The sequence below is a fragment of the Tamandua tetradactyla genome, chromosome 25, assembly GCF_023851605.1.
Source record: "Tamandua tetradactyla isolate mTamTet1 chromosome 25, mTamTet1.pri, whole genome shotgun sequence".
In the NCBI taxonomy this organism is placed as follows: Eukaryota; Metazoa; Chordata; class Mammalia; order Pilosa; family Myrmecophagidae; genus Tamandua; species Tamandua tetradactyla.
In genome coordinates this window covers 27038139-27059305 of record NC_135351.1, presented here as the reverse complement: position 1 = coordinate 27059305, position 21167 = coordinate 27038139, and the positions used below count along the sequence as shown (strand labels likewise).

The following is a 21167-nucleotide window of genomic DNA, read 5'->3' as shown; positions in this document are numbered from 1 at the left end:
AGTGATTGTAAAGGTGATATTTCAGTGTTTATCTGCCTAGTTATTTTATTTTATTTATTACATTGTTTGGCAAGCAGGAAAGGGGTATGGGGAATATTATTCACTGGTCTTCATTAGTTAAGACAGACTATCAATAAAGAACATAGAAATCTCTATTTTACAGTTCATAAAATTGAATGTTGGGTTAAATTATGTCCCTTAGGTTAGCCAGCTTCTAAATGGTGGAGCTGGAATTCATACTTTTAACCACTATGGTATAAAATATCTCAAGTAAAGAGACTTTAATTCAAACGGAAAGGTTGTGAGGAACATTTATAGTGAGAACTCAAAAAATCTTCGATGAATGAATTAATATAGAAATAGCCTAACATAGATTCTAGTTATGAAATATGCATTTTCCTTTGAGGCTCTACTTCCTATCCTAAAATATTTAGGAGATGATGTGAACACTGAAATTGTAAAAATGCCATTTTATGCAATAAATCTAGAAATTTAGAGTAATTCCAAGTAAATATAAATACGATTTTTACAAGTGTTCACAATGATTCTGAAGTTCAATGGAAAGAGTATACAGGTAAGAATAGTTAAAATTTTGGAAGAAAAAAGTTACAGAATAACTTGCTTTAACATTTTAAGGGACTAATGGTTATAATTTAAGGGAATAATGGCTAATCAGCATGACTTCAGTACAAGAAGATATAGAATTATTATCTCAGAGATAATTATTACTCATTGGTAAACATACATAGTGAAATAAATATATTCTATTAAGAATTAAAACATTTTTATGTGAAAAGATGATTATTAAATAAATAGTACCAAGAGTATTTACTATTAGAGTAAATATTAGAAATCACATTTTATATTAGATACAAATATTAATTCTAAATAAATGATTAAACAAAATTAAATCTATACAGGAATAAAGAAAATTTAAGTGAATATTTAATTATTCTTAAAAGCTTTCTAAGAATAGCATCAATAAAAGAATGATGAAAAAGAAGGAAGAATTTAACATATTGAAATTTTAAAACTTATGTCAATAAAAATCCTTAAAACATGAAGAACTCATATAAATTGATAGTAAATGCAAAAGACCTCAATAGAAAATGGACATCTATATGAATTATATATGGTCAAGGAAATTAAAATGGCGAATAAATATATAAAAATGCTCAGTGTTGCATGGGTGTTTCAGTGGTAGAATGCTTGCCTTCCATGTGGAAGACCCGGGTTAGATCCCCAGACCATGAACCACCACCCCCCCAAAAAAATGGGGAAAATGCTCAGATTTACTAGTTATAAAACACACATAAAAAGTATTAAAATTCTACTTTTAACTTTTAAATTAAAGTGGATAATAATGATTATGCTCATTGTACACATCACATTTTCATACAGTGTTGAAAATGCTGTTGGTGCTATTTTAAAATATTTCAGTGTTTCTGGAAAGCAATTTGACAGTATGCATTAAGAGCATTTAAAATAGTTCTACCCTTTGACACAGTAATTCCGCTTCTAGGAATCTGTTCTGAGAAAATAATCAGACTGATATGCTGAAAGATGGGCAACTGTTCATAACATAATATTATTAAAAATACAAGTTATAAAACTGTAAGCAGTATAATCCCAATGACTTAAAATAAGTTATGTATGCGTAAAACAGAAGGCAGAGTAGAGAGAAATATACCAACATGTTAACAGTGGAATAATTTTTCCTATCTTTTACAAAAAATAGTTTTTTGGTTTATTCCTTTTTATTACCATTGCCTTCTTTCATTCCTCCCACCTCCAGTCAGTCATTCTATTGATACACACACGTGTGCACACAATTTTATTGGTGTTTCTGAAAAAAAAGTGTATGCATTTGTACATATATATATAATTTATGTAAAGAGTAATGTAAATAGTAATGTGTTGTTAACTTGCTCTATTTCCTACCTGTTTTTTTACCTATACTTTGTCCTTGATCCATTCTTTCTTTGTTCTAGAACACAACTAATTACCACCTTCTTACTGCTGGGTAGTACTTGGTGGTGTGTGACTATCATCATGTTTATCCACTTTACCATTAGTGGACAAGCAGTTGTGTCCAAATTTCAGCCCCATAAACAATGCTAAAATGAGAACCATCGTACATATCCTATCTGTCAATTGTAGATCATAACGTGTTTATACCTAATTTGTGTTGCTAGTGCCAGCAGATGCTAGCCATGTGCCCTGCTATCTGACAACGCTTGTCCAAGCCCTTGTCATGACCTGCCCTACTATCTGACAGAGATTCTTTCAAAGAAAGAATTTTCTTGTTGATGCCTTAATTGGGACATTTTCATGGCCTTAGAAATATAAATTTGAAAACTAATAAGTCCCCATTGTGAAAACCAACCTGGTATATTACATTCTGGCAGCCTTAGCAAACCAAAACAAGGAACTTTACAGATAGAATTAAATTAAGGGGCTTGCAATGGGGCGATTATTTTTGGATTCTTCTGATTGGCCTGATATAATCACAGTTCTTTTAAGAGGTACACTAGAGCAGTCATAGTCAGAAGACGAGATGGTGTCTGAGGAAGAAGAGATTGGAGTGATGTGCTTTGAAGATGGAGGAAGGGACCACAAGTCAAGGATATACATGGTCTCTAGAAGCTGAGAAAAGCAAGGAAATGGATTTTCCCCTCAGAGCCTACAGAAGGCATCAGCTCTGCCCACACCTTAATTTTAGCTCAGTGAAATGCATTTTGTACTTCTGATTTGAAGAATTGTAGGATAGTAAATTTGTGTTGTTTTAAGTTAAGTTTGTGGTAGTATGTTACAGGAATAGGAAATTAATACACTCACCAATGAGATTAATCCCAGAAAGAAATGTCCTTATAGCAACTTGAGAAAACGTGCAGCCCCTGTCCTTGCATTGAGACCTGGCCATGACAAGGGCTTGAAAATTTTATCTGGCTGATATTTTACAGACATGAAGCCATAGGTAAATAAGAGGGCAGAATTATTTTAACGAAAGTTTAGAAATTTGCACTAAGTTACAATATCTTCCACAAGGAAATTGTTAGCATTAAGATCAACCTCCTTGGTGGGTAAAAAATGTCAGCTACGGAATTGATATGACTTCAGGGTCTCCTCAATAACTCCCCTTCAATAAAACACCTCTCCCCTGAAAGAATCTGGACTTTTACCATTGCTACTTTGTTCTGTGTTTCAACGTTCTGCTGCCTGCTAATTGACAGATATTTATAAAGTGCTTAATACATGCTAAATACAATGCGTAGGGATGTGGGGAAACGTGTAAAGCTGATCATTTCTTTCCAGAGTTTTATAAAGTATAATGAACGTACTAATAATGTACATGATGAATAATTAAGATATTCTTGCTGATGGCTAACGACTGCAGTCTCAGGGCAAACAAGTGGCATCAAGTGTGAGGTGTGTTGTGAGCCACTCCTACCAATAATTCTTAAAATATTGGAATTTGTAAGTGATTTAATTAAAAATGAAAGGTTTAAAGTTCATCCCATAACAAACTGTCTTCTTGTCTCTCATTCTCCTGCATCCTGCTATGCTTTGTTGAGTAGTACTGAGAAAGTGAGGATGACCTTATAGTTAGTGTACTGAGAATTGTTCATGACCCTGTTTGCCAGTTGGTGAAGTTGCAGAGCCAGAAGATATAATAATAGATTTTGTTTTTTAATGAACCAGCTGAAGTAGAAGAATGAGCGAATGGTAACTCTAAGTTTTTGAGACTCAGCTACTAAAAGGTAGGGGAAATGTTTAAGGGAGCTTATTTAGTGGAGTTGTGTGTGTGTGAAAAGAGTTATTTTGAGACAAATAAATGTCCTGTAGACATTTGCTAATATAGAACTGGAGATTGAGAGAGCACAAATGAAGATCCAGAGAGATTTAGGGTTCCTCAGCTAAGAGTATTGAGTATTATAGGAGAAAAGTGTTGTGGACTGAGCCTTTGAAAATCTGGACTATACTTGCTTTTATTCAGTAGAAGATAGGGGTTAGTAGGGGGCCAGAAATGTCAGTTTCAGAAATTTGGGGAGGAAATAACAGACATCAGAGAAACAGAGCATTTATTGAGGGAGTATTCAATAGCATAAATAAGATAATTCATTCCTCTAATTTGTGTTCTTGAGGTATTGAGAGCAAGACTTGGCTTGGCTGTTTCTGGACTGTCACAGAGCATAACTCCAGAGGCTGCCTTTTGTATTATTATCTGTTCTGCGAATATTTTCCCTTGGAGTTGAGCAGTGCACAGCCTTTGCATCTGCTGCCCTCTGTTCACGAAAGTAACAAAGACATTCAGGATGAGCAGTCATTGGAAGTATATAGGCAAGGATGCATATCTACAGGAGAAATTGAGGAGGAAAGAGGAACTGACATTAATACTATGTGGAAGAGATAGCTACAGAACTGGAGAAAAGGGACAGGAAGTAAAGACCAGAAATATATTAAGGAAACTTCTCAGACTAATTTTTTTTCTCTCCCTTATTTTGGATCACCATTTTTCTGGCTAGTAATTGAGAGCCATATAGTTCCAGACCAGGCTATAATTCTACTTCTCTCTGAAACATTTGTCTATCACTGCAAACAGAATTAGTAGCTTTCTTCTTTGTAATTCTAGAACATTTTGTATAAATGTTGTCTACAGCATTGACAACGAATTAAAATTTCTACTGTGTCTATTCTCCAAGTAAACTACGATCTTTTCTTTGAGGTCCAATATGGCCTGAAGAATGGGCAGACAGACTTTTTATAGGAGTTTGTGTCTAGGCTGAGTACTGTCCCACAAGGTCTAATTCACTGTCAGTGAAATGTGGCATCTGGCTCTTCCTTATAGAACTCTACAGTGGTGCCTCTTAAAATATGCATACCAATCGCTTGAGGATCTTGTTGAAATGAAGATTCTGATGTGGTAGGTTTGCAGTGGCATACTGAGATTCTGGGTTGTTAACAAGGGTTCAGGTACCATTGGTCTGAGGACCACTGTTTGAGTAGCAAGGCTCCAGACTAGACTCATAGCTCTAGTGCAGTGGCTCTGACCTGATGCCAAGTACCTAAGTATGGCTTACATTTGTCTGCAGAGTGGTAGGAGATCTGGACATATGATTTAGGAAATAGAACCTTAGAACCCTCTTCTCATCCTGGCTTGATTAATATTTGGCATCTTATTTTTTTGAGAACCGTTTCTGGGTTAAGACCTGGCAAATCCAGTATTTCCATCTCTGTAGCAGGATATCAATACTCCTAGAACGATAAATGTGATGGGTATCATCACCATTAAAAAGTAAACATTGGGGCGGGCCGCGGTGGCTCAGCGGGCAAAGTGCTTGCCTGCCATGCCGGAGGACCTCGGTTCGATTCCCGGCCCCAGCCCATGTAAAAAACAAACAAACAAACAAAATACAATAAAACAAGAAAATGTTTAAAGATGTTTCCCTTTCTTCCTTCCTTCCTTCCTTCTCTCTGTCTTTCCTTCCCTTCCTCCCTCTTTAAAAAAAAAAAAAAAAAAAAAAAAAAGTAAACATTGAATTGGCTTAACAGATTCAATAGTGAAGAATATGGCCCTGAGTAAATAGTAGATGATAGCCTCTCGTTTGAATTGGAAAAAATGAGATGAGATTTTTCTGGAAGTCTCATATCCTGTTGGTGAAAGTGTAGACTGGAAAAACTGCTTTAGAAACTGTTTGGCAGTATCTGCCAAGGATGAACATAAGTATACCCTATGGCCGAAACATATAAGTGTGTGTATATGTATATGTGTGTGTGGATACACATTCACCAAAGACATGAGTGTTCATAGCAGCACTATTTGTAATATGCCCAAACTGAATGGTATCCAAATGCCTGTCAATAGACTGGATGAATAAGTTGTGGCATATTCCACAATGGGACGTGTGTTTACAACAATGAAAAGGATTGATCTACATTCATACTGCGATATGAATGAATGTCATTAACAAAATATTGAGCTAAAGAAGTCAGGTACAAAAGAGTATATGCTCTATGATTCTGTTTATATAAAGTACAAAACAGGCAATCTAGGCTGTTAGAAGTCAGGATATTGTTTACCTTTTGAAAGTGAAATTTTCTAAAAGAAGGCACAAAGAGGGCTTCTGGGGATACTGGTAATAGGATTCTGTTTCACAGTCTAAGTGCTAGTTACATTGGAGTGTTTGTTTTGTAAAAATTTATAGAGTCAACTGTGCCATTTCCTGTGTGGATGTTATGCTATCTTACAAGATTAAAAATACAAAAATGAAGTTTTCTGTGTGTGATAAGAGTTTTCTTGGACAGCTGTGGGAGGTGGTATTAGTAATGGAAGTAATTGTCAGAGATACTGAAGACAAATTTTATTTTCTTTGTTGGCCAAATATGTCTGTGTATCTGTACTGTTGTCTATATCAATATTGATACAGCTAGCTCTGTTTTCTGGGCTGATTTTGCGTACATATAGGTCTATGTAGTAAGACCTTTTTCCTTGCCATGAATCAAATATAATATTCAGGATATAAAATATTTATCTGTGTCTTGGCTTTTGTTTTTACAAAGAATTTTAGGCAACTTGAAGTGTGGTTCACTTACTTGATGAGCTGGTTCTATGAGAAAAGTCAAGTGAAATAATTTGGAGCCAAACAATGTAATGGAAATTACTTTCAGTGATTTTCTAATAATCAGAAAAGCCATCTGCACTAACCAAAGTCCTGAATAATTATCAACCTTACTTCTTTTTGCACATTCTTGATAACTAGCTATACATAACCTTGAGCAATCCCTAGGACCTTATAGGATAACTCCCAACCCAATAGTAACTCTAATACATTGCCCTTTTTTTTTAGTTATAGCACTTGGTGCTACCTGAGTGTATATTGAATTGTTGTTGTTTATTTTCTGATTCCCTTTGCCTCTAGAATTTAAACTTAATAAGAGCAGGGGCTTCTTCTGCTTTATTCATTGCTGACTTTCCAGGGTTAGAAGAATGCATGGCACATAGTAGAATAAGAATTTGCTTAATGAATGAAAGGTTGACAAGATTACTAGGCCCTTTCTAGCTATAACTTTCTGGAACTCTAACATGGAACAATTTGCTTTGGAGATCCAGAAGGAATTCATGAATTAACATCATTTTTTGTTTATTCTTGGTCCAACCCAGAGTCAGTTAAGCAAAGCAACAAACAAACCCAAAAGTACGGTCTTGCAACACTCACTCTGCAGGAGTGACAGTAGAGCTCTTGGCTTGGGCTGACATTCAAACTCATAAGAAGCAATAAATTCACTTAGTATCATTACCTAGTGTTAGCAAAGGACACAGGACCTCTGCCACAGCTTAAAATGTTTAGTAAAAGCATAGCATGTCTCTTAACTCCCAGTTACAATTTCTGATATCCCAGTAACTCCACATTCCAACATGAGTGACCACATGAGATAAAAGTTAGGGTATATGGACACCAGCTCAGATCCTTCACTGTTATTTCCTTTGTTATGCAGTCCCATCAGGGTCACATGACTAGTTCCCATTCTCCAGTGCAACTGCGTATTACCAATGCCAGTTTCTTATTACTTGATAAACAGTTGTAACAATGAGTAAAGATGCTTGGATCAGCACATAGCCCTTGGCTGGATTCTCATTTATCTTGGACCTGGTGTAAGTATTCTGAAAATTTCTTGCATTAATATAGCAGGGAAGATTCAACCAAGAGTAAACTCCCCAGGTATCCCTGAGGATTGAGGAGAGGTTACAGTATTAGCTGTTCTTTCCTCCCAGCCAGGTCTAAGTTGAAACTTCTGGAATTTTTAATATTAATAAAGTTGACATTTCAAGTGTTTACTTGGGGGTAAGTGATTTATATTCCCATAAGCTTATCCCTACAGCAGCCCAATGTGGAAGCTGCTTTAGATCCTTTTATAGATAATGAAACTAAGGCTTAGAAACTTCCTTGTGGCTACTCATTTGGTAAATAAAGGAGCCGAGGTTTGAAGAAATTTTAATTTGAAACATAGTCAAATGCAACTCTCTGTTTTCAAATTTGCTAAAGCATTTTTGACTGAATCAGATAACTGAAAAGAGGGTACATACCTGCTTTATGTGATTATCACCTTCAGTCTGAGGTAAAGTGTAGGGCAATGGTCTTTCATGTGTAGTCCAGGGAAACCTGGGGTTCACAAGATGCTTCTGAGGGTCTATGAGGTCATAACTATTTTCATAATAATATGAAGGCATCATTTGTCTTTTTCACTCTCATTGTCTCATGAGTGTACAGTGGAGTTTTCCAGAGGCTACCTGAAATATGACATTACGTCAGACTTAATGTAGAAGCAGATATGAAAATCTGGCTGTTTTCTGTTAGTCTTAAAGTGATTTGCTACACCAGTGTTACCCCTCTCATTTCTATTTTTTGTTTAGGTAAATACAATTATTTTTCATAAACATGCTTTTTTGTTAGCATATAATGGGTTTAGTATTGTTATTTTTAAATGAATTAATACATGTTTTATAATATTTTAATTTCTAATACTAAGCATAAGTTTATATAGCCCACAAAAATCAAAGCCCATTGGAGAAGTTCAATAATTTTTAAGAGTGTAAAGGCCTGAGACCCAGAAGTCTGAGGACCACTAGTGTAGGGAACCATTCACAGGAGAAAACTGGAAAGATTGGATGGCCCCAGGGTAAGCTGACAAGCTCAGAGTGACTCCTTTTTTCTTCTGGGCTGTGAGACCCCTGCTCCCTTGTCTGCTAATTAATGATGCATCTGACCCAATTCAGTTATCCAGGAATTTCAATCTCCTTGGTTCCCTTCCTGTATGCCAGTTGCTAAGATGGCAATACTTTATGAGAACTTATTCCATTTCCATGTAGCAAAACCCCACAGAACATATGTATACATATATATCAAATGCCACTGTTTATTTGGCTAGGAGAGTTTCTCTTGCCTAACTTTTATGATTCTCTCCACTTGCCAGCCCTGGGAGCTATATTTTCCTAAGAGAGTTGATTCTAACAATTGAGTTCCTTTTTTATCTGCTGCAGTTCAGCACATTTCAGAAGTGCCAATGCAGCATTTATTTCATCTGTCCATACCATTTCTCTTACCCTTAGCAAGAAGCCCCAGGAAAGGATAAACACACTCCACTAAACAGCTGCTTCAAAAGATCTTTATTGGAAACGCATGCTATGGTTCACTTGAGAGCCGTGGTTTCTGAATAAGTGCTGGCTCTGTTCAGATGTGTGCAAAATTTGAGGAGGGATCAAGATTTAAAAATCAAAAGACATCCCCAATTCAGGTCTGCTTCTTTTACACTATTCTTGTTCACTGCCTTTAATGTATTTCACTATTAAGATGCACATAGGTTTTAAGGGATTTTTAATGGGAATTGGATTCTAAGAATACAGCAGAACCAAATGTGAACCATGTTGTGTGGTCCTGGAATTATGAATAGCACTGCAAAACAACAGATGCCAGAGCAGGAATTCACCTTGGTAATCACTGAAAGAGACCAGTTTAAGGTCAAGTTTGTTGACAGGTTGACTTTGACACAACCTGTTTCCTCATGAAGTTTCATTTGACTTTCAAGACAACCCTTTGGAGTCATTTATCAATCTTATTTTATTTTCCTCAGTGGTATAGCTTGATGCCATAGAAAGAAAATGGGGTCTAGAAGTTAGAAACCTTCTTTGAAGTCCCACTTCCATCCCCAGCCACCTTTTTGAGTCTTTCTCTTAGTAGTAAATTGGGATGATATCTACATCACAGTGATTGTGAACTGCATTAAATGGACTTGAAATATTCTCTCAACTAGAAAGAATTCATAGGTTTAAAATGTTTTAAAAGCAGTCACTGTTGTTTAAGCATTTTGATTCAGTCATGATTATTATTGTAACTTTACATGATGAATTTCATTTTTATTCTAAAGAGAATATATCCCTACTCTTCTATATCTGCCTGTTCTTGGAGTGAAAATTTGCAAGTATCATCATTCCTCATTGAAGCACAAGTAGACTCAGACACTCTAAAATTAATTTTATAATTTTAAAACATCTGTTTAGCTCATCAGGAAAAAAAGATCACTTAAAAAAATTACCACCTATTGAGGGAAAGCTCAAAAGGGAGAGAAGCTGGTACTCTTACTTTAAGGACTGAAATATAACAGTTTGACTCTTTCCTATTTGGCTCCTGCTTTTCCAATCAGCCCTGTATCCTGTGACAAATTGGCTTCTGCACCTTAAATGTGGCTTGCACCATCTTATTTTCCTAGGAAACATACAGCATAACAGTTAAACACATGGCATTTGGGGGGTTTTTTTGCCTGCATTTGAGCCACAGTTTGACCTGTTACCAGTTACATGATATTGGGCAAGTTGCATAACCTAAGGGCATTAGTTTTCCATTGCTACTGTAACAAATTATAGAAGTTTACCAGCATAAAACAATGCAAATTTACTATCTCACAGTTCTGTAGCTCAGAAGTCTGGGCTGGCTGAGCTGATTTCTCTTCTCTGGGTTTGAGAAGACTGAAATCAATATGTTGGCTTGCTAGGCTCTTACTAGAACATGCTGGAATGAATTGGTTTCCAGGCTCATTTAGGTGGTTGATAGAATCCAGTTCCTTGTGGTTGTAGGACTGAGATTTTCCTTACCAACTAGAAGCTTCTCTCCAGTCCTTGCACATGGACCCCTGATCTCAGAGCTAACAAAGCCTGTCAAATCCTACTCTGTTTGGTATCTCTCTGATATCTGCTGCTTCTCTCTTAAACTTCCATTTCGAGAAAGTTCTGTGTTTAAGTACTGTGATTAGATTGGGTCATCTGGATAATCCAGAATCCTCTCCCTAGTTTAGGATCTGATACCTTAATTATTGTTGCAAAGTGTCATTTGTCATATAGTTCATAGTTTCCAGGGATTAGAATGCAGACATCTATTGGGCCCATTATTCCGTCTACTACACTAAATCTCAGTTTTCTCATTTACACAACCTTGATATATCTGTCTTCCCCACAGGGCAATTTTGAGGGTTAAGTAAAAGAAGATCTTTAAAGTGCTAGAAACATATGTGCTAATAAACCTTTGTTGTCTTTCCAAAACTGCATTCAATTGATCACACTGTCCTCTCTATAAAGCACATCAGTGATGATCCCACCAGTTTTCTCTGTACTCTCCAGGATATCACACTAGTCTTTCAGCTCTGGTGAGACAGGTTTCCTTTTAGCATGTGTGATTGCTCTCTTTAACTTAACTCACATTTTTCATGTCTGTAATGCCTCTCTTTCTTTTTCTCGTTTATACTAGACCACTTAGCTCTATTCCCACCTATTCTTTTGAAGAGCCATGATTACCCCATCCCATCTGTTCTGTCTCTGCCATATAGCTAGAGTACTTCTGTTCTGGCTCACACAACTCTATTTTAGATCTGGCAAAGTTTTATTTCCCTGTAATTCTTAGTGTGACTAATTAGCTCTTGAACTCTTATCTTCATGTCATATTTTTCATCTACCACTGATGTTTGGGATAATGACTTTAGATAGTGCAAGGTTACAACACTAACAAAAGTCACATAGTGAGAAAGTGATTCTTTTTCTTTCTGTTTCAATCCTTTTGAATACATACAGGATTAAGTCTCAGTTTGATCTTTCCTTTATCACCTCTCTAATATTTGTTTTCGCTGTCTGGTGACAATAATGTTTAGCTAAATGTAATAGCACAATTATTATATTTAAATCATTTATTAATATACTTTATAATTAATAATATATCACTGCAATTATATATAATCTACATATGCCGGAATATGCATATATACACACTAGCTGTTGTAATGCTTATTAGCCAATTGCTATCCATTAAATACTCTTTCTGAGACCAACTTTGTATACAATTCATTCTAGTCAGACAGTCCTTGAGGGGAAAACATTCAAATATATAGCTAACTAATCAAATATGTATTTTTATTTTTACTCTTTTTCTTCTCATCTAGCAATTAAAAATAAGAAAAATACTGCTGGAAATGTCCCTGTAAAACTACATTTTTGAGGGTTCTTTTTCAGTGGTTTCAGGAAATGATATAGTACTTTTCACTGGAATTTTATGAGGCAATTGAAATGTTTGCATAATAACTGCCTGCTTGGACTTCAGAATTCCTTCTGAGATGCTTTGTTGAAACAAGTCCATCTCAACATGAACCCCCTGTGGCAGAAGATAGACCATTCTCTGTCACAGACCACACCAGGGACTGTCTCTGGCTGAGTACTTAACTACTGAGAGCAGAGATGAATGTGTGATGGCCCGTGGAGAGGTGGACAAGAAAGTCTGTGCACTGTTTTGTGGTTCCTGCTTCTGGTAACACCTAATCTATATAAATGTCTTATTTATGAATGCCATCATTTAATTTTCATACATGATTTTGGGAGAAAATAATTTATCTTTCATGATTCAAAGAAGAGAAAGAAATTATTTGCCTTGACATTTCATAGAGGCAGTGTGCTTGTTATTGAGACATAACTTCCTCTATACCAAAAGAAGAAAAAAATCTCTTCAAACAGTCTTGAATTTCTATTAGAAATTCAAACTTTTTAGGAAAATGTTCTCTGTTAATAGAAGAGATAGCCCATGTTTGGGATTCAGATATATATGGATTAGAATCCTAGCACTCTCATAGAGAACTTTGAGTAGTTTCCCAACTTTGCTGAGTATCAGTTTCTTCAACTCTTAAAGAACTGTTACCTACATTGCAGGGTTACTGTGAAGCATTGAATGAGATGCTATGTGTAGAGTATGTAGCTCAGTGTACTCAGTGAATTTAGGCACTCAGTAATTGACAGTTATTACTAGTGCTCTTTTGGATGAGGTTCATTCAGTTACTATTACCTTTTGTGCATTAGTTTATCAGATTCTTTCAAGGTGATAGTTAAGGAGAGCCATAAAATGAAAATTTTGTTAGGGGATAAAAAAGAACCTCTAAGATAAAAGGAACTTCTAGGATAATGATTATGAAAATTTTGTTAGGGGATAAAAAAGAACCTCTAAGATAAAAGGAACTTCTAGGATAATGATTATAAAATGGGCCACTGGTAGATAGCTTAAGGTATACATTGTCTCCCTCACGGTTAGCTTTGATTTATTCTGGGATGGAATTTTGAAGAAAGTCCCAGGTCTGGGAACCTCTTGACCCTAAAACTGTTGCATCCGGAGAAAAATATGAAGAGGTGGAATGGGGAAGTAGCAGAGGAAGAGGCCCAGAGATATTCATTTTGCTTGGTGATGCAGCATCTTTGTAAATCAACTCAGATTTAGATTTAAAATGTCAATATATTAATTCTGGTAGCAAATGGCAGATTAAATCAATATCGGCAGAGGTAAAACTCTAAAAGGAGGTGAGTCGTCAGTTGTAAATACTCTATCTAGGTAAAGAAACAAAAACATGTATGTCTGATCCATCTCAAGAGCTCCTATAATTTTTTTTTTTTTTTGGTACGTGGTCTGGGAATTGAACCCGGGTCTCCTGCATGAAACACGTGCATTCTACCACTGAACCACCTGTGTACCTGCTCCTATACATTTTAAGATTATAGTTCAACATCCAGCATTGGGCCATATTTGCACCTACTTATGACTGTCTAACAGTTAAATCTTTCCTATTGAAAATTTCCATTTAAGAAAGGCTATTTGTAAATTGCTAATATATTTAACAAATAGATTCATATGTTTTTTTAGCATTTTAAAATCAAGAATATAATTATGGTCAAGTGATATCTCAAATGCAAACCTTATATAAGAAGATATTATGCCAACTTGGATGATACATTACTTCTGGATTTGATCAAAGTATGTTTCCCAAAGGAGTTTGAAGTGGCAGGCTCCTTATCTTCTAGCTCTGTATTGCAAACATAAAGCACAAGAAAAGGCACATGGTAAAAGCTCAAATATTGAGATGTTAACTGTGAGGTTCCTGTGGATCTCCCAAGAGAAACTATCTGGAGCCTCAAAGAATGATTTGGACTACAAGGATAGATTTTGGAATCATCAGTCAGCAGTTGGTATCTGAAGGCACCTGTGTACCTGAAGTTATCTACTGAGAGTGTTCAGGATGGGGGAAGCTGAAGGAGAAGATGGAATCCTGAGGGACATGAAAGAATACAGAATGGGCAACATAAGCTAAGTCTGAAAAGCTGATTGAGTAGGGAAAGCAAAGAGGAAGGAAGGGAACCAAGAGAATGTAATATCATGGAAGTAATAAGAAGAGAACTTTTAAGGAAGAAGGAATATTCTCAAGTGCCAGGTATTACAGATAAGTAAACAGAAATCATCCATAATCATATTCATCAACAAGTTGTGTGTGTATGTGTTTGTGGGTGTGTGTGGGTGTGATATAAACAAAAGCAATTACAGTGGGATGATGAGGCAAAAGCCATATTGTATTAGAAGGAGGAAAAAATAGTAAGCTGGAAGTGGAGATATTATTTAAAGAAGATTAATTTTGAGAGAGATGAGGGGGATTAGGATAACAACTGGAGGGCAAAATGAAGTAGAGGGAGATGCCGAAGCAGGACTGAATGTTAATGGTAAGAAACAATTTAGTAATGGAAAGGTTGACAGTATAGAAAAATAACAAAGTGGATAAATGATGGAGTTAAGTCTGTGAGAATCTAAGAAGTGAGATTCTGAGAAGAGATGGAGACATCAGCCTTGTATGTGGTGGGATCTGGGGCAGGGGCAGCAATACTTCTTCCACTCTAAGAAGAGAAGGGGAGGAAAAGATGAGTTTATGTGAAGGTTTGGTGTCAGGATTTGAGGGGATTCTTGTCTGATTACTTTACCTTCTTTATGAATTAGGAGGTCATGTCATCTACTGGAAGTCTGGATAGGGGTTATAGAATAAAGGGTTTGCTGAAGTTGTAGACAGCTTTTGTGGAGAATGATAGAGGAAGCTGACTAAGAAAATAAGATCACAGAGATACTAATGCCCAACTGGGGTTGAAATCTTTGGGTTTGTAGAAACAAACAAAAAACAGCTTGGTTCTGTATGTTGGTTGTTTTTCTTCTAGAAGGGGTCAGCAGTATGGTGTACAAGTGGAAACAGTGAGCAGTTGGATTGATTTAGAGTTAGCAGGTGGGACAGAAAAATAACCAGATAATGAAGATAACATATTGTCAGTAGGATGATTAAAGTGATAGACCACAGTGGATGGTCTGAAAGGAAAGAACATAAATACAGGATGAAAGTCAAGAGGTAAAGGACCTGTAGACTACTCTGATGCACGGGTTTCCTGGGAGCATATGAGTAAGGCAGCATGTAAAAATGCAGTTGTAGACAGTGATTAGGATATGTAACTAAGCTTTCAGAGGTGGATCAGGCCAGGGGCTAATGTAATCCAGTATGTAACCATGGAAGATGATGGTTGTGATGGAAGACAGATGAAGTCCATTGCGAAATATGTGGTCAAAGAATCACTTGGCTAGGGTGTTGTCCATGTGGATGTTAAGTTTACCCAGGAGGATAACAGGAATCCAGGTAAGATTATGCACCTTCTGCTAAAGTCATAAAAACAGGCTGGAATTGTCAACAAGCAGGAAGAATAGAATATGCTGTAGTGAGGCGATGAGTCTCTCTAAGGAACACGAGTTTTCTAATGAGTGGGTAAGTACCACTTGAGAAAAGAAAGGCTGTGATTCTACCTCTGGAACTATAAGAATGTAGGATACAGGTAAAGAAGGAGGTATGTATTTGAAAAGGGAAGCCAGATCTCATTATGGGAAGAAAGTGGAATGGATATTCAGTGAAAAAAATGAGGTTGTGGGGGTATATATTTGCTACAGAATGAGAGTTCTAGGAGAGAAGGTGAAAAGTTTGGGGAGCAGAGGATTGGAAGAAGGTTAGGTCCAAATGATAAAGCACAGAAATGAATGCAAATGAGAGAAAGGAAGCCCAGAAGTTCTGAGTTTTAGTGATAATGCAGGATAACTGGTATGAGGAATGGTGGCCTTATTTGGCTTGATTTTCTAAAAGAATAAGTGCATGTGTGTGTTTTTCTTAATTTTTTGAAGCTTTTTAACACTACTGAAACACTGCTTTGTACAAGATTTATGTAACTTATGTAAAATTAATGTCGATTAAAACCAGATTATCCTGATGAGGGGCCATGAGTGGTTAGGCAGTAAATTCAGTTTTAAATTTTTTTTTTTTTTAGGCTCATAGTACTCTGGGTTCAGGTAAAGGAGATTAAGAAAAAGTGAGTAAATACTAATGGACACTTCCCTTTGGGAATGTTTATTCTGAGCCCCTGTTGACATGTTTAAGTATGTATTTTGTCACTGAGATATGAATGAACTAAAACCATAGGTGAAAGTTCCTTTTCCTGAGCATTGCTGGTCTCCATATATTTGCACATTTGATATCCCTATATTGTTTTGTGCTTCTATACCTGAGTCATCATTTGCTAGAGCTTCAGAGTTTATAAATTGATGTCCACATTTATTATTTTGCTATTACAGATAAGAAGCCAGTCCAAGTATTAAGTCCCTTCTCATTTGGGGAAGAGGGCTTGATAAAGCCCTGTGTTTTGTTCAATACTACATCTATCTCTGGTGAAGTTAGGAGTGGAACCCAACACTTCTATTCTAAATCCATAATATTTCTAACACATCTCAATTTCTACATGAGATAAGAAAGAAAGAAAAAAACCTAATAGAGTACTCAGTGTAGTTCAAGTTCATTTTTTTTTTCAATCTCGGCATGGATGTTGGAGAGAATAGACTCAGGAACTAGATTGTCTGGCTTCAAATCTTGGATCTGGATCTTGATAGCCAAGTAAACTTAATCAAGTTTCTTGACCTCTCTGCTTCATGTTTCTTATTGGTAAAATGTGGGTAATAATATTACTTTTGTCACATGATTGTTGTAATGAAGAAATGAATTAATACAGGCAAAACACTTAGAACCATAAATGGTACATTGCGAGTAATTAATAAATGTTAGCTACTATTCTTGTTGTTATTACTATGGAGAATATTAAATATTTTCTAGACACTTCATGGCGGCCTCCATCAGCTTCCCAATAAGATTGCTACAACTAGATGGCTATTTGTTTCGTGAAACTTATGTTAATTTCCTTATTCTTCTTTTTCCTTTATTTTATTGTGACAGAGACTAGTGATCCACCCAATATTCCATTCATTCATCCAGGCTTCTTGCAGTTATTTGGTGCTATATAGGTACACATGTCCAGAGGATGAGAGGTAGAAGTGATATCTTTTACTTATGGGCTTAAACAGAGAAGAGCTGCTGCACAATCTTTCAGCTTTTTTTCCTGCAACCCCAACTGAAGAAGCTGTGTATTACCAATGGAGAAGCTAGAGAATGGGAGTTCCATTGTCATCCTAGGTCTCTGAGTTACTGCATGGGAGTCTATTACCCTGGAGAGTCACACAGCACTGCAGTAGACTTTGTGTAGATAAGAGATACATCCTTTCTTAGGTTTAAGCCATTGAAATTTTGGGGTTGTTGATTATTGCAGCATAATTTAATCCAATGTGGACAACACATCTTTGTTCTTGTTTGAGGCAAATTAGAAGAAATATTCAGTTTCCCATTTATGCCAATCAGGTGTGAGTTGTATATTTAAAAACATAATATAATAATATTGTCAAGGAATGTTGTACAATATCTCCTTGATTGTCCTTGTTAATATATAAATGCTAGAGTATTATATGTACAGTCCTTTCTAGAGGTGAAATTCAGCCCCCTGCTCTGTTACTTGGGAGTTCTAAAAGGTAAAGAGAGGTTTGAAGTTTTCTTTGAGGACTTCAAGCATCTATTCAGGTTATTGGTAAAAGTTATCAAAGTGAAGAACATAGTGATAATTGTTCGTACATGGTGTCTGAACATGACTTTGACTTTAAATAAGAATGTCAGAGAACCTTTGACTCTTAGAATAGGATGAAGCATTACAGGTGTCCAACGTAATCCATGTATTTTCTCTATATAAGGCGTCATTCTTCTTTGGACATTCCTTACTTCAGATGGCACCATTTTTTTAAGATAGTTCTGATTTGAAGGAAGGGACTATTGGTCACATTTTCTTTGTGTTTGTGACTTCACTGAATTATTTGGTAGGTATCATTAACTTAACTTATTCTACTCTTTTAGATTTATACTTTTATACCCCCTTTTACTTGGTAGTAGGCTGGCATCATATTGCTGTCTGTATTTCACTTAGGGTGTTCTGCTTTTTTTGAGTAATAAAAATTCCGACAACAATGCAGCAGTTACACACATTCATACTTCTAAAATTGTCATCCTTTCCATATTAGGATGCAAGAGAGACTTGAGATCTGAGTGATGCCAAACCCACAGAAGAAGAAAAGCAAAGAAAGAGCTATTGGAGAGAGTAACATAGAGGACATTTTGCTCTAAATGTTGAGTTGTATTCAGTGGCAAATGCAGTGACATGGTTAGGATGGGGCCAAGGCTGTGTCCTTCCAGCATCTCAAGGAGTGACACAGAATACTCAAAGCAAAACGAGGATCAGTGGGCAAGGGTGAAAGAAGCGTGATCTACGTGTACTGTCAAGGTGTAGGATTAAAACTTTTATTGTACTCCATGAAAAATATACTAGTTGTGTTAATTGTTATGAGCTGTTTCTGTAAAAATCCTCCGAGTTTTATAATAATGTGATTTGTGTTTGCTGGCTATTTATCAGCTTGTGAAATAATGCTGTTAGACATGGTGTTCAGGGTGATTTGGAGTTCTTTATTATTGAGCTTTTATTATTGCTAGGTGACTTGTTAGTAAAATTGTAAGTACTTTTCCTGAAATCTGAATAAAAATAAATCTTAAATTCCTAAATTCAAATCAGTTCTCTTAGGAAAATCACAGATGCATCCATTTGGGTTAATCTTCATTCTTGTGCCTAGTAATTGAAGTTGGGTACACTATCTTTTTAATAATTTTCTTTGGCAAAACCTAAGGATGCTTATTAGTAACTCAGATACGACTGCTCCCTTTATTCATTTCTTATTGAGCTATCAAAGGGTTTCGCCAAAGGCTTCTCTATTTCCCTTGCTGCTGTTTTTTTTCCTCCTGAATTATGGTGTAATTCAACTGGGTCCAGTGCTTTGTCAAATTGAATAGTTTTAATTGCCTTATTTGCAATGGGAAAATCTTTTAATATTTCACTTTGCCCCTTAAGAAATTATATTTCCAACCATATGACATTTCTCTCTCCTTCATTTATGAATAACAAGATGAAGCACATGTTTAAACTTTCAGTTATTCATCTTATTCTCCATTTTGCCTGCTGCATCTTTCTCTCTGTCTCTGCCTCTTTCTCTCTTTCCATCTCTCTTTTATTTCTCATTTCTTTCCTCCCTATCCTTCCCTCTTCATATTCCAATGGCTCTTGTTTTTCAATGACCCATATTTGAATTTCATTCATTTCTCACTCCCCCCCATCTCTGTCTTGTTCCAATTTATAAAAGTTGTAGAGATCTAACTCAATGAATCAATTTTATATTCCCTTTTTTAGTAGATAATCACATTATGTTTCTCTAAGTGGTGTCTTTCCATAATGAAAAGAGAATGATTGCTTTGGCCACTGTTGAGTAGTTTATTTTGATTGCCTTAGAAACCCTTGTTAAACCTACTCCATTTCACCTCTATTCTGCTCACACACCCCAGGTCTCACATATGGTGTCTGGCCAGAGGCCATCCTTTGCCTGCCTTTCACTTGCAGAAGCCAGTATATTGGAAGATGGACTTAGGACCCTCAATGCTATGAAGGTAGATGTGCTGGGCCCTGCTAATGGTGGGACTGAGAGGATCTGGGATGTTTTTGTTTCTCTCTATTGTTCATCTTCTGTTTATTTACTTCAAATATTGCTTCTTGCCTTCTGACTTCACTTTCCTCAAACACTTTTAACTTTTCTGTGTCTGTAACTGGTTGCAAATAAAATTTGATTTTTGAAATATGCTTTTAAATTTCCATGCCCAATCTCTTGTTTTGATTTAATTAATTAATTTTCTCCACCAAAAATCTTGCTTATACTTAACAGGATTTCATGGGGAAAAAATTCTCACTGTACAACTGTTCTAGTTTGCTAGCTGCCGGAATATAATATACCAGAAATGGAGTGGTTTTTACAAAAGGGGAATTTAATAAGTTGCAAGTTTACAGTTCTAAGGCCAATAAAATGTCCCAATTAAAACCAGTCTATAGAAATGCCCAATCTAAGGCATCCAGGGAAAGATACCTTGGTTCAAGAAGGCCGATGAAATTCAGGATTACTCTCTCAAGTGTGAAGGTACATGGCAAACACAGTCAGGGTTTCTCTCTCATCTGGTAAGGCATGTGGCAAACGCAGCGTCATCTGCTAGCTTTCTCTCCTGGCTTCCTGTTTCATGAAGCTCCCTGGGAGGCATTTTCCTTCTTCATCTCCAAAGGTTGCTGACTGGTGGATGCTCTGCTTCTCATGGCTATTTCATTCTCTGCTCTCTCAGAATCTCCCACTTTCTCCAAAATGTTTCCTCTTTTTTAGGATTCCAGTCAAGTTATCACAACCCACCTAGAGCAGATGGAGACAGTCTCCACCTAATCCAGTTTAACAACTACTCTTGATTGAGCCACACTTCTAGGGAGATGATCTAATTACAGTTTCAAACATACAGTACTGAATAAGGATTAGAAGAAACAGCTGCCTTTACAAAATGGGATTAGGATTAAAATATGGCTTTTCTAGGGTACATACATCCTTTCAAACCGGTCCAACAACTATGCCCAAACATTCTCTTTTATATTCAAAATTGCACATTTGTTCAAAAGATTCTCTTTAAATTTTTAAAATCAGGCTTATGCATATTCAAAACGTACACTATTAACATTGTCTATTAATAGCACATAAAGCTCAGTGTCATGCAAGTGCATCTACCCCTTTTCTTTTTCTCTTGATCAAAGTTTTATTTCTTATCTTAAAATTTTCTAAAAGCCTTATTTTAATTTTAATGTCTTTTCCTTTGAACATGTTTTCTCTTTAACTACCCACGCATCCTTTTAATATAACTTCACCCATACTCTTTCCTGTTTGGACCTAATTGGAACAGAGTATTCTGTGATAAGAAATAATTCATTGTCACACAGATAACAATCCTGTCTATTTAAGTGGCTTCTT

General features: G+C 36.2%; 1 long non-coding RNA gene across 2 annotated transcripts in view; it reads left to right on the top strand.

Annotated features, from left to right (window-relative positions):
- The window catches only part of LOC143669153 (uncharacterized), a 96331-nt gene that overhangs the window by 34724 nt on the left and 40440 nt on the right, over positions 1-21167 (top strand). Inside the window, exons 3-4 of one of the 2 annotated variants that reach the window (XR_013168753.1) lie at positions 18315-18574; positions 19681-19782. The exons of the other annotated variant lie outside the window; for it this stretch is intronic. This is a non-coding gene — a long non-coding RNA (uncharacterized LOC143669153). The remainder of the gene's footprint in view (positions 1-18314; positions 18575-19680; positions 19783-21167) is intronic. 2 annotated transcript variants of the gene reach the window in all.